Here is a 12,060-nt window from a genome sequence, read left to right as displayed (position 1 = left end):
ACATTTGATTTGCCGAAGTTTGGTTGATTAAAAATTGATCAAACCTTTGAGGTAAGGATTTCATCTCGGCGGCTATATCATTGGAGCTGTCAACTTGATACAAGCCAACATTCTTCCTTCCACTTAGATTTCTACCATTTTTAGAAGACAGATATCTATGCATGGAATTTTCACTCATACTTTCATATAATTGCCACACATCATTTTCGTGCTTATCAAGATAAGAACCACCCACAGATGCATCAACCATACTCTTGTGATTATCCGGTAAACTTTCAAAGAAATATTAAACTAATTGCCACTTAGGTATGTCATGATGTGGGCACTTCCTAAGCAAGTCATTGAATCTTTCCCATGCCTCATAAAACATTTCCCCATCCCCTTGAGAAAATTCAAGAAATGGAAGTTCTCATAGCATTGGTCTTCGAAACCGGGTAGTACTTCTTCAAGAACTCTTATTGCATTTCTGCCCAAGAAGTTATCGAAAAAGGCCTAAGATTGTTAAACCAATATTTTGCCTTGTCTTTGAGAGTAAAAGGAAAAAGTTTGAGTCTTAATACTTCTTCTGGCATGTCCGTGTATTTCACGGTGGAACACAATTCAAGTAACTCATCTATAGGGTTCTTCACTTGGAAGTCCATGATAGTTGGGAAGCATTTGAATGGTTTGTGGTTTGATTTCATAGTGATGTGCTCTAAATGGAGGCAATTGAATGCAAGTGGGTGCATTATATTCATTAGGCACATAATGGTCTCTTAAAGCAAGAGGGGGATTTATAACCGGTGGTGCTACTCGAACACCGTGGTTAGCTTGAACCATAGGAGGTTGTGGAGCAAAGATTGGTTGAGGCATTCCCAATGGAATTTGGCCTTGTTGTTGTGGTAGAATGAATAGTCTAGGCATGCCTAATGGTACTTGGATGTTTTCATGATGCACATTAGGGTGGAGGATGCCTTGTTGGTCTATGTAACCAAGGTCCTCCACATGGTCATTGTTTTGCTCCTCCATTGATGAAATGGAGTGATGAAAACTACCTCTTCCCCTAGGATTACGAATAACCGATTCAAGATGAAAATTAAGAGGGACAAGAGTAGGATTTAATGACCTATGACCATGCATGCACTAGCAAAGATAAATAACAAGAAGTAAGCAAGTAACAAACACTTCGTCCCCACAACAAATCAACAAATCTTCACATACAATGATCCCATACTCCCATACTTTAATAATATGCAAAGAAAAGTAAATTGCCTCCACGCAGGCTTACGATTAATCTAAGAAATGAAAAACAAGCCTCCACGCGGGCTGAAGATTTAACTAGAGATTGAGTTAGAAAGATCTCACAAGGGGTCCTTAAGCAACTTCAATATATTTTCAATTTTTCGCTTAGCTTTGCAATTTTTAGATTTTTAGTCCTTTTACCTTGCTTAGCTCCTTACTTGAATTCTCCTTTGCTTAACTTCCTTCACTCAATGCACCTAGTCAATCAAGAACAAACACAATATGTAACTAAAAAGAAAATAAAGAAAAGACACGATCAAAAGAGTACTAATTCCGATTTGTTTCCAAAACACGGCGCTGCCAATTAAATCCCCGACAACGGCGCCAAAAACTTGGTGAGCCCCTTCCTAAGTGTTTAGAAAATGGACTTTTTAATGCGAGAGGTTGCTTCGCAAGGTCAAAATATGAATGTGGTTTCGGAAGCATAGCGAGTAGGGATCGTCCATAGAGATTATACGTGTTGGAATTTAACTTCGATCCTAGCGTATCAAAATATTGTAAAGAAGGGTTGGCTGTTTGATTACTCTAGAAAACAATTAAATTAAAATGCAATTAAAGTAATTATGTGAGAGATTGGGATTTAAGAGATATGAAGAGAGGACTTAGGGTGTTGGAATCACCACTAAGCTCATGTAATTAACCACTTACTTTCCATTAATAGGGAATACATTGTTGTGAATAAAATGCGACTACCAATTGCAATATTAAGCATGGACCATCAAATTCATGTATGAATTGTCTACCTAACCAATAAATAAACTAAGTGTAGAACAATCCATCAAACTAGTCACAATTGTAGCACACATCAATTTAGAGAATCAAGGAATTTGCAATAATAAGCCATGGAATATCAAATCAAGTATAGATTGTCTACCTACCTACAAGCATGAATTAAATTATAGAACAACCTATCAAGTATAAGTATAATCCGTCAAATTAATTGACAAACCCATTCAATGAAAACACATGCCTAGCCATCACTAGATTCTCAATTAACCATACATAAACATGCAATTAATATAGAAAAACTAGTGTAGAGATCAATTCCTAAATAATCACACATAAGACAACATATAATCACAAAGAGAATCAATAAGAAGAATTAAACCATAAGAATCATATGAGACATAATTCCTAATTTAATCACACATATACATGTAAATAAACTAGAGAATTAATAGGAAGAATTAAACCATAGAAATCATAGATATATACCAAGATTCATTAAATTCATAAGGCTAGAACACTAATCACAACAATATATATATAAATCCCAAAAAATAGAAATACAAGGGTTTAGATTACACAAGACTTAGGGCATATCCAAGCCCTAAGTGTAGATCTATCCAATCATGGAGAAGGTGGATGTGGTCATGAAACCCTCAAGGGCAAACTCCAAACATGGCTCCATCTTCTTCTTCTTCTTCTTTGAAGCTCTAGAGAGAGTATGTGTGTAGATCTAGAGATGGGTTCTTGAGATGTGCCTCCACTTCCCTCTTCTCTTCTAACCCTAATCTTTAACTTTCTAAAGAGAGAAAGCTATAACAATATAGAAATTACAAAGTAAAACTATGAATCTCTCTACAAAAATGGTTGAATCCCTCTTATATACAAGGTTCTGAGAGCCTAAATATGTGAAAACTCGGCCCTAGGATCTTCCCTTTCAAGCTATACTAGAGTTGGTTTAAAATCAGATTCAGATCTGCTTTATAATAACTTTCGCAAACAGTTCGATCGATCAGAGATAAGTTCGATCGATCAGAGTTCGATCGATCTCACTTGGCAGCTTTTCAGCATCAGCCTCCTTTTACTCCAAATCAGCCTCCTTTTGCTCCAAATTCTTACTAAGACTTAGTTTGACTCCAAAAAGGCCTTAAGAAACCATTTTTAGCTCATTTTAACATTATTGACCTAAAATAGACAAAAACATGAAATTAGTCTAAAATGGGAAAATAAGATAGATAAAGATCCTAGAACACTCAAGCTTAAGGGGTTATAAATGTGCACTTTTCTGCGCTCATCAGGTACCTTCCCCTAGTGCGCACTATAGTGTAAGGAGCTCTCTATCTCCCATTCTAGAACCAAGTTCTAGCCAAGTCAAGTTCTTGATGATATCCCAAGTTTCCAAAATCGACAAGTTGAGCAACAAGTCATGATATATGATAAAAACACAATAAAAGCTCCATGAATTACATGACTAAATCATTAGATCAATAAAATAGAAATTAATTAGACTAACTAATTAATTTCTCTAGTTTTCAAAAGTTGTTCAAATGATTCCAATTTAATATATAACAAGGAGTAAGTAATGACCATGCCATATATCAAGTCTAAAATGGAATTCAAGCATATTACAATTAAGTAGAATTTAAATCAATTTAAATTAATTAATTTTCTAAATTTAAAAACTCATTTAAATCATACCAAATTAATATACAACAAAGATCAAGTCATGGATATGCCATATATCAAGTGTAAAATGAGTTATATGCAAGCTACCATTAATCATTAGCTTCTCAATTTAATATAAATCATGCTTACAACTTATACATCACTACAAAAACAATTATTTCACTTAGATAATAAACTCAATAGAGAATTGAATCTCTATAATCTAAGGCAACCAAGCTTAAAATGGAAAACTAAACAAGGGTTTTGTAGAGGAAAGTGAGAGGGAACTAAAGTATTCTAAGCTTAATGATCTAAGGTGAGTGGAAGGAGACCAAAAATGAAGTCAAAAGCCTTGAATCAAGCTTTGCTCCAATGGTGGCTAAGTTAGGGCTTGAGAGGAAAGAGATGAAATGAAAGAAAAGTGTAAACCCTAAGCTAAATGTGATGGTATCATCCACTTACTATATTCTCTTACACTACCACTCTCACACACACACACACAATGCAAGACTAATTGTGAAGCCTACACTTGTCATTAATCTTAGGCTCCTTCCTAGGCTTAATCTTACACCTACACTTATCAACTATCCTATAACGACCCGGCCATTTACCTCCCTTTCTTTTTTCCTGAAATTTTACGGATAAATTTTTTTCCATTTAATTTTCTTTACTGAGCTCTGTTTCTTGTCATTTAGTGTCGTCTTGAGTGCTCAAAAATAGTTTCTGAGACTCTTTTCCGTGGATTGGCAACTTTCTTTGAGGACCAAGTCATTTCTGCATTTTCACTTTTCGGACACTATGCTCATTTCGTCCTTTCCCTGTTTCGTCTTTTTCCCTGTTCTGTCTTTTCTCTGTTTGTTACTTGTTTGGCAAAACCTTAATTTTCATGCTCGGAGTTAGTTTTTGACTTCATATGTCTTCCTCTTTAGTGGTTTCCTCGAAATACGTATCTTTACTTTTGCAAGAAAGTACTCTGGTTGCTCTCGGTGTCCATAAGGGCATGGATGCACAATTCTTTGGAATCTTTTTCTTTTCTTGGAGTGTTTTTCATAAATGTCTTTTGAAGATATTTTATTTCAGGGGCATCTAAGAAAATATCTTTTGGAATATATTTTCATTCTGGGGCAGTTTCGCAGTTAACCTTTTTTGTAGGGCCATTGTGCAATTAACGAAAGTTATTGCAAAATGTCTCGTCTGGAGCCTGGATCCTCGTATGGAATTCATTTTCACATTTCATCGAGTCGTGGACTCTTAGAATTTCCTTCTGGTCATTTTTCTCCAGTTTCAGAATTTCTAGACCCAGTTGTCGCCGAACTTGTTCGGGGTATATCTTTCTGCTTGGGACTCATTTTTTGATTCCATTTCTTCCATTATTCATATTTTCTCATTTTGAATCTTTTTTGTTCACGGAGTTTTGCCGTTTGAGCGCGTTTGCTCAAAATTCACTTTTCCGGACCCGGTGGGGCCCTTTCGGGGCACTTTTTGAGACTTACTATAAATATGGGACTTAGGAACAAAAAAATCATTTTTCTTCATCTTCTCCACTCTCTTGGCCTGCAGCCATGGGAGCTCCTTGGCTGCCACCCTTTCTCTTTCTCCTCCACTTGATTTCCTTGGTAGAAATCCTTCGGCCTTTACATTTATTGTTCCCCTCGACGTGTTCTATCATTCCCTCTTATTAGAATTCATTTCTGACCATTTATTGAGTTTGGGTTTGAGGTCAAGCTGTGATTTTCATGGGGCTTCCTTCGGATTCATGTAGATCGTGTTGTCCCCGACAAAACCCTTCGGTTTCGGCGAATTCGGAACACTTTTTTTTCAGTGAGGATTTGAGATTTTCATCTCAAATTGAGGTAGGGGTGTTATAATTTAAATTCTTGCTATATTACATGCTTGTGATGCTTATACAACTTGATTACATGCTTGGATGTAAAATCTAGAGATTTTATTATTTATTTTTCTTGTGAAGGATTTAATTTTCCCGGTTGTCTGTAGCTTTGTTTAATTATGTGGCATGATAGAATATTACCCCTTGATATGTAGATTGACATATATTAAATCTAGATTATTTGGACAAGTAATAAAGATTTTATTTAATATTTATCTTGAATAAAATATTAAATAATGTGGCCTTATCTAGCTTTAAATCAACATGTGATAGCATATTATATTAGGCCCTAGCATGCTCTTCAACATAGATTAATTTGAGAGTAATCAGAGAAGTTTTGAAATCTAGTAATATTTAATTAATTAGATTAATTAAATTGCTTCGAGTGTACTATTCACTCCATTGGAATTCTGACTTGATATTCGTGATGTGCATGCCCTAAAGTTTCACATATATTAAATCTAGAATATTTGATTAAGTTTTGAAACCTTTCATTTATTATTTTTCTTGTATTAAAGTTTAATACTCAAGGCCGTAACTTGCATGAAATGTACTTGTAATGTGTTCTTAAATCAAGTTATGACATATTGTATAATATATATTAAATTGAGGTCATTTGGATGACTTTCAAAATCTAAAGATTTTAATTAAATGAAATAATTAAAATCCATTCAATGGTTCTATGCACTTGATTAAGTTTCTAACCTTGTATTCATGATTTCCTTGATAAGTTCCTTCATATGTATTACATTGAGCATAATCAGATAAGTTTTGAAACTTATATTTATTCATTTCCTTTGTATGGAACTTAACTCACATGGTTGTGTCGTGTATGAAATGAACTTGAAACTTGACATTGAACTTAGCCTTGACATGATCCTTGACATGCCTTGTTCATAGAACATTTGGACTTGCCATGTAACCTTGATAATTTAATCCCTTAAGTAGATTAAATTTCCTTTTATGTCTCCCTCGAGTTAATCATGCCTTGATATCACGTATCTAGACTTTTTGTATCTTGGTTTCATTAATGTGTTTACTGAACATGTTCATTTGTCTTGGAATGGTTTATGTACACATGTGTTGTTTAGTATGCAACTGATATCATATACCTTATACTTGTGGTATATTTCCTTCGATGGATTCCATATGCTATTTATCTTGGTTGTGGTCAATATAAATGCACACTTTGATTTCTTGACATTTCACATGCCATCATAGTTGAGAACTTAAGGCATGACTTGTGTGTTCCAAAATCTTGGTTGTGTATGATATGTGGTTAATGCATTTCTTGTATTTTGATACAATCTTGACTTGCACAACTTGTTAATTTTGGAACTTGGGATATCAATCAAGAATTGACATGACTAGGACTTGGTTCTACTACGGGGGATTGTCCCTCTAAACTATAGTGCGCACTAGAGGAAAGGTACCCATGGGTTAGTAGCCCTAAAGTGATCTCAAGAGTACAGTTTTAATCCGGGCGATATCCGAGTTTCCACATTGGTTGATTTCACTCTTTAAATTTCAAGTTGCTATTCCTTGAAGATTTAAACTTGTCGTGTATGTGAAATGCTCCAATCTTGTCTCATTGCATAGATTTTATGCTTCATTCGTGATTTAACTCCTTAAATTTCAAGTGTTGTATTCCTTGAAGATTTAAGACTCTTTTCGTGTTGTATGGAAGATTCTATCCTTGTTTAAATGCATAGATATTATGCCTTACTCTTGATATAACTCTTTTCGTGTTTCATAGAATGTTCCATCCTTGTTTAGTTACATAGATACTATGCCTTGTCATTGATTTCTTATATTACTTCTATCATGTTAATTGGAATGCTCTAATCTTGTTAATTGCATAGATATTATGCATTATTCTTGATTTCATGTATCACTCCCAATCACGTTAATTGCATTTGATAATGTGATCCTTGTATTCTAGCATCCTTCTTATCGTGTTCTTGGATTATCCCAACTCTGACTTGTTTCATATATATATATATATATCATGATTCTTGTTGCTTATACTCCATGGTAGCTTAGGATGATCCCTGAGTCTCACCTTAACATAGACGTTAGGTGGCATGATCCCTTTTGAACTATATCGTATTAATCCTAAAAATCTCTAAAGAAATCGAGTCGATGCATGCTCATTCTCTACGAGTAAACTTATTTACTCACCCCAAAGTTACTGGGGGATTTGATCAGGTACGAAGACTTGGTTCGTGATGTTCATCATTGATTGGATGATTGTAGACCTGAAGGTTTCAATTTTTGTAAAGGTTGACTTGAAATGCCATTTGTAACCATTTTGTCAAATGTGTATATTTGATTCTAAACTTGTATTATGTGCTTAAGCACACTTTTTGGCATTCATTCTATGTATATAATATGTGGCCAAGGGCCAAACTTCATTTGTAATCCATGTATGTTGAAAAATGTAGAATTTTACCTATAATGAGAAAAGCATGAAAACTTGGGTTTTAATGTCATTTTTGCACCGGTATGTGCATTGTGTATGTAATTCATCCTTTAGCATTCATTTGCCATATATGAGGTGTGGCCAAGGGCCAAACACCATTTAGTGTTCATTTTTGCATTTTAGTTCACATATTGCATTTTTGTGCTAAATAGTAGAAACCGAGCCTTTAAGGGTTTATTTTCAAATCGAGTGGTGTAAAGTGTGTTTCGGCACCTCTACTAGGTCTCATTAATCTTGTATAAAGTGTTGGCAAGGGCCAAATGGTCATTTGAAACCATTTCCTAATTTTGGTTTTCATGTTTTTTATTTCAAGTCCATTTTTGCCTTTTTGGCCGTTGGGGGGTCGGATTTTGCATCGGTGGTATTCTTAAGCCATGGACCATTGTAGCACGTCCAAATAGGTAAGTTACGTTTGCGTGCATGATCGTTTTCAAGAAAAACCTTTTCATTTGTGATTTGAGCCTCCTATGGACTCATTTTGAAATTTTGTTGCATAATCTGATCTAGGAGCATTCTAGACTTTTCACATCAGTTTTATTTTATTCTTTCAATATGGTCGCTTAGAAAATATGATTTTAGGGGGGTTTCTTTTTCGTGTTTCTCCAGAAAATGTCGTCTTGATACCCGAAATCCCTCGTGAAGTTTCAGCTTCCAGTTTTCATTTAGCAGCTTTATGACCCTCATGACTAGATTTCTTATAGTAGCATTTTGGGCATTTTACAGTGAGTTTTTTTCGTTTCCGTCCACAAAGTTAGGTAGAAAACTCGATTTTAGGGGGGGTTTCTTCTTCGTGTTTTTCCATAAAAACTCGTTTCGACCTCCGTTTGAAGCCTCAATTCTGGAACCTCACTTTTTTTTCTTGCTGTCAGCATGTCCATGCCATTGGACGCCGGTGGGCTCGTGCATGGGCGCCGTGTGCTCCATGGCCTTCGTCGGGCCACCATGACGTCTCAACTTCAAACCCTCGTTTCTCCCTCGTCCGGACTCCAAATCAAGTGAACTTTCTTTTGAACTTGACTAATTTTTCGCTATCTTTTCAACGGTGTGCTCAGTTGCACCCGGATCTTCCTGGATAATTACCAGTTTACCCTTTTAGCCTTAAGTGCTCGTTTTTCTTCGTCAGGCCATTTCTCCTTCATCTGGACTCCGAATCATGCGATTCTTGAGTCCATCCTAATTATTTTTTTGTTATCTTTCCAGCGGTGTACTCGGTGGCACCTGAATCTATATTTTTTAAAAATAACTATTTTGCCCCTGGTGGCTTATTTGTCACATTTTCGATCTTTTACTCCCGCGTCAGTTTTCTTTGAGTTTCATGACCTCATGGAAGGTTATTTTAGGGTCTTAGAGGTGTGTTGTGCCTTGGGAGACCATTTTCTTGTTTCTTGCTTCCGCATCTGGATCCGTTACCGAGTCAACTTTCGGGTCACCATTGACGCACCGAGTTGAGTAAAACCTGGGTCGTTACATATCCAAGCCAAAAAGTGCTCCAATCCTAGGCTAATAAATGGGTGAATCCCCCCACCCTCCATGTGTCAAGAGATTAGGCTTCCAAGTGGTTCCACCACAAGATTAACAAGTGGCACCATGAGAGTGTGACACTTGTCACATTTTTTAAAAATTGCAAAAAGTTCCTTTTCTAATATCTTTCAAATTAAATTGCAAAGTGGTCCCTAAGATGAAAAATAATTACTTTGTATAATTACACTAAAACCCCAAAAGCCAAGAATATTTCCAAGAAATCATGCATCTATGCCCTTTACAAGAAAAGTAAGCAACTAACATGCCTTCCTACAAAAGTAAAAATGTAGATATCATGAAAATTCAATATCATGGATGTATGCAAAGCCAGAATCAAATCCGAGCACAAAAAGTGAGGTTATGCAAGAAAAAAATGAAAAAACAAGAAAAAGACGAAATAGAAAAAAAGACAAAAAAAGAAATTACCAAAAAAAAATAAAGGAGGAAAATGACCGGGTCATTACAACCTACCCTCCTTAAAAGGGATTTCGTCCCCGAAATCATGTCGTACCTGAAAGAAGGAACAAATGGGGATACCGGGAGCGAACCTCCTGCTTGAGTTCCCAGATAACCTCTTCAACGCCGTGGTGTCTCCACAAGACCTTAACCAATGGAATGGTCTTGGTCTGCAAGACCTGTTCCTATAAGTCAAGAATCTGGACTGGACCTTCCTCGTAGGTCACGTCCTCATCAACAACAACATCTGTCCATTGTAAAGTATGTGATGGATCCAGCTCGTACTTCATCAGCATAGAAACATGAAAGACGTTGTGAACCCTATCCAGGTCTGGCGGTAATGGCAAACGATAAGTAACTTCACTGACACGCTCCAAAATCTCAAATAGTCTAATGAACCTAGGATACAACTTACCCGTCTGTCGGAATCTCAAAAGTTCCTTCCGTGGAGAAATCTTGAGAAAGACATGGTCCCCTACCTCAAAAGACAAAGATCATCTCCTTCTGTCAGCGTAACTCTTCTGTCTGCTCTGTTCGATAGCCAACCACTGTCGAATCAACTTGATTTTCTCTGTAGTCTCAATGACAATGTCAGGACCTAAGGCAATGGCATCACCGACCTCGGTCCAACAAACTGGAGATCTACAAGGCCTGCCATACAACGCCTCAAAATGTGTCATTCTAATACTGGTCTGGTAACTGTAGTTACAAGCAAAATCAACCAAAGGTAAGTAGTTCTCCCAACTACCACCAAAATCTAAGATACAACCCCGTAACATATCCTCCAATATCTGAATGGTGCACTCTGACTAACCATCAGTCTGAGGATGTAATGTTGTGCTGAAATGAAGCCCCGTATCAAGAGCCTCCTGAAAACTCTGCCAAAAGTGAGATATGAACTTGGGATCCTATCCAAAACAATGGATCCAGGAACCCATAAGGCCTGACAATCTGCCTCAGATACAGTCCACTCAGTCTCTCTGTACTGTCTGTCACTGCCATGGGCAAGAAGTGAGCAGTCTTAGTCAACCTATCAACCACAACCCAAACGGCATCATTCCCTGCCTGAGACCTCAGAAGTCCCGTTACGAAATCCATAGTGATATGCTCCCACTTCCACTCAACTACTAGTAATGGTTGCAACAATCCTGCCGGTTGTTGATGCTCTGCCTTCATTTGCTGACAAGTAAGGCATCAAGCCACAAACTATGAGATATCCTGTTTCATGCCCTGCCACCAAAACTGTCACCGCAGATTGTGATACATCTTCGTACCACGGGGATGAACTGCAAGGCGAGAGTGATACATCATCCCCTTGTACCTGAGACCACCATCTAAATGTAAGGTCCAACCCTCTACATCCTCACTGCCTGAAATCCGAACATGGATTGTCTTCATCTCCCTATCCTCCAACTATGCCTCGATAACTCTACTAACAAGAGCCAGTTGAGCCATAAGGCTAAATAAAATAGCCGATGAAACGTCCTCATATGATTGTAAACTAAGGTCAGCAAGCTCTTCTAGCGTCTTCTATCTGTGAACAGAAATGCTAGTAAGAGTCCCCCGTGACTTCCTACTCAATTTATCGACCACTACATTGGCCTTACCCGAATGGTACTGTAACTCAAAGTCATAATCCTCTATGAACTCAACCCATCTATGCTGTCTCAAGTTCAAATCCTTCTAAGAGAAGAGATACTTGAGACTCTTGTGATCGAAGAAAACCTCAAACTTTTCCTCGGACAAATAGTGTTTCCACCCTTTCAGGGCAAAGATAACTGCTGCCAATTCCAAATCATGTGTCGGATAGTTCGACTCATGAGCCTTCAACTGTTGAGACCCATAAGCAACCACCCGCTCTATCTACATCAAGATACAACCCAAACCTTCCCGCGAAGCATCACAAAAGATCACATAACCCAAACCACAATCAAGAATGATCAAAACTAGAGCCGTTGTCAACCTGACCTTCAACTCCTGAAAAGTAAACTCACAGGCCTCGTTCCCTACGAACTTCACCCCCTTGCGGGTAAGTCGAGTC

At 37.2% G+C, this 12,060-nt stretch overlaps 1 non-coding gene across 1 annotated transcript; it reads left to right on the top strand.

The window, feature by feature from the left end:
* Nucleotides 1-308: 308 nt before the first annotated feature.
* Nucleotides 309-418, top strand: LOC132305780 (small nucleolar RNA R71). The gene has a single exon (XR_009481687.1). It is a non-coding gene; the product is annotated as a small nucleolar RNA R71 (small nucleolar RNA).
* Nucleotides 419-12,060: the final 11,642 nt, after the last annotated feature.

The sequence above is a fragment of the Cornus florida genome, unplaced genomic scaffold (assembly GCF_030987335.1).
Source record: "Cornus florida cultivar Cherokee Brave unplaced genomic scaffold, ASM3098733v1 CherokeeBrave_3.0.0_Hap2_Chr04, whole genome shotgun sequence".
Taxonomy (NCBI): domain Eukaryota; kingdom Viridiplantae; phylum Streptophyta; class Magnoliopsida; order Cornales; family Cornaceae; genus Cornus; species Cornus florida.
Note: the sequence above shows the minus strand (reverse complement) of the source record. Positions and strands in the feature narration are given on the sequence as shown.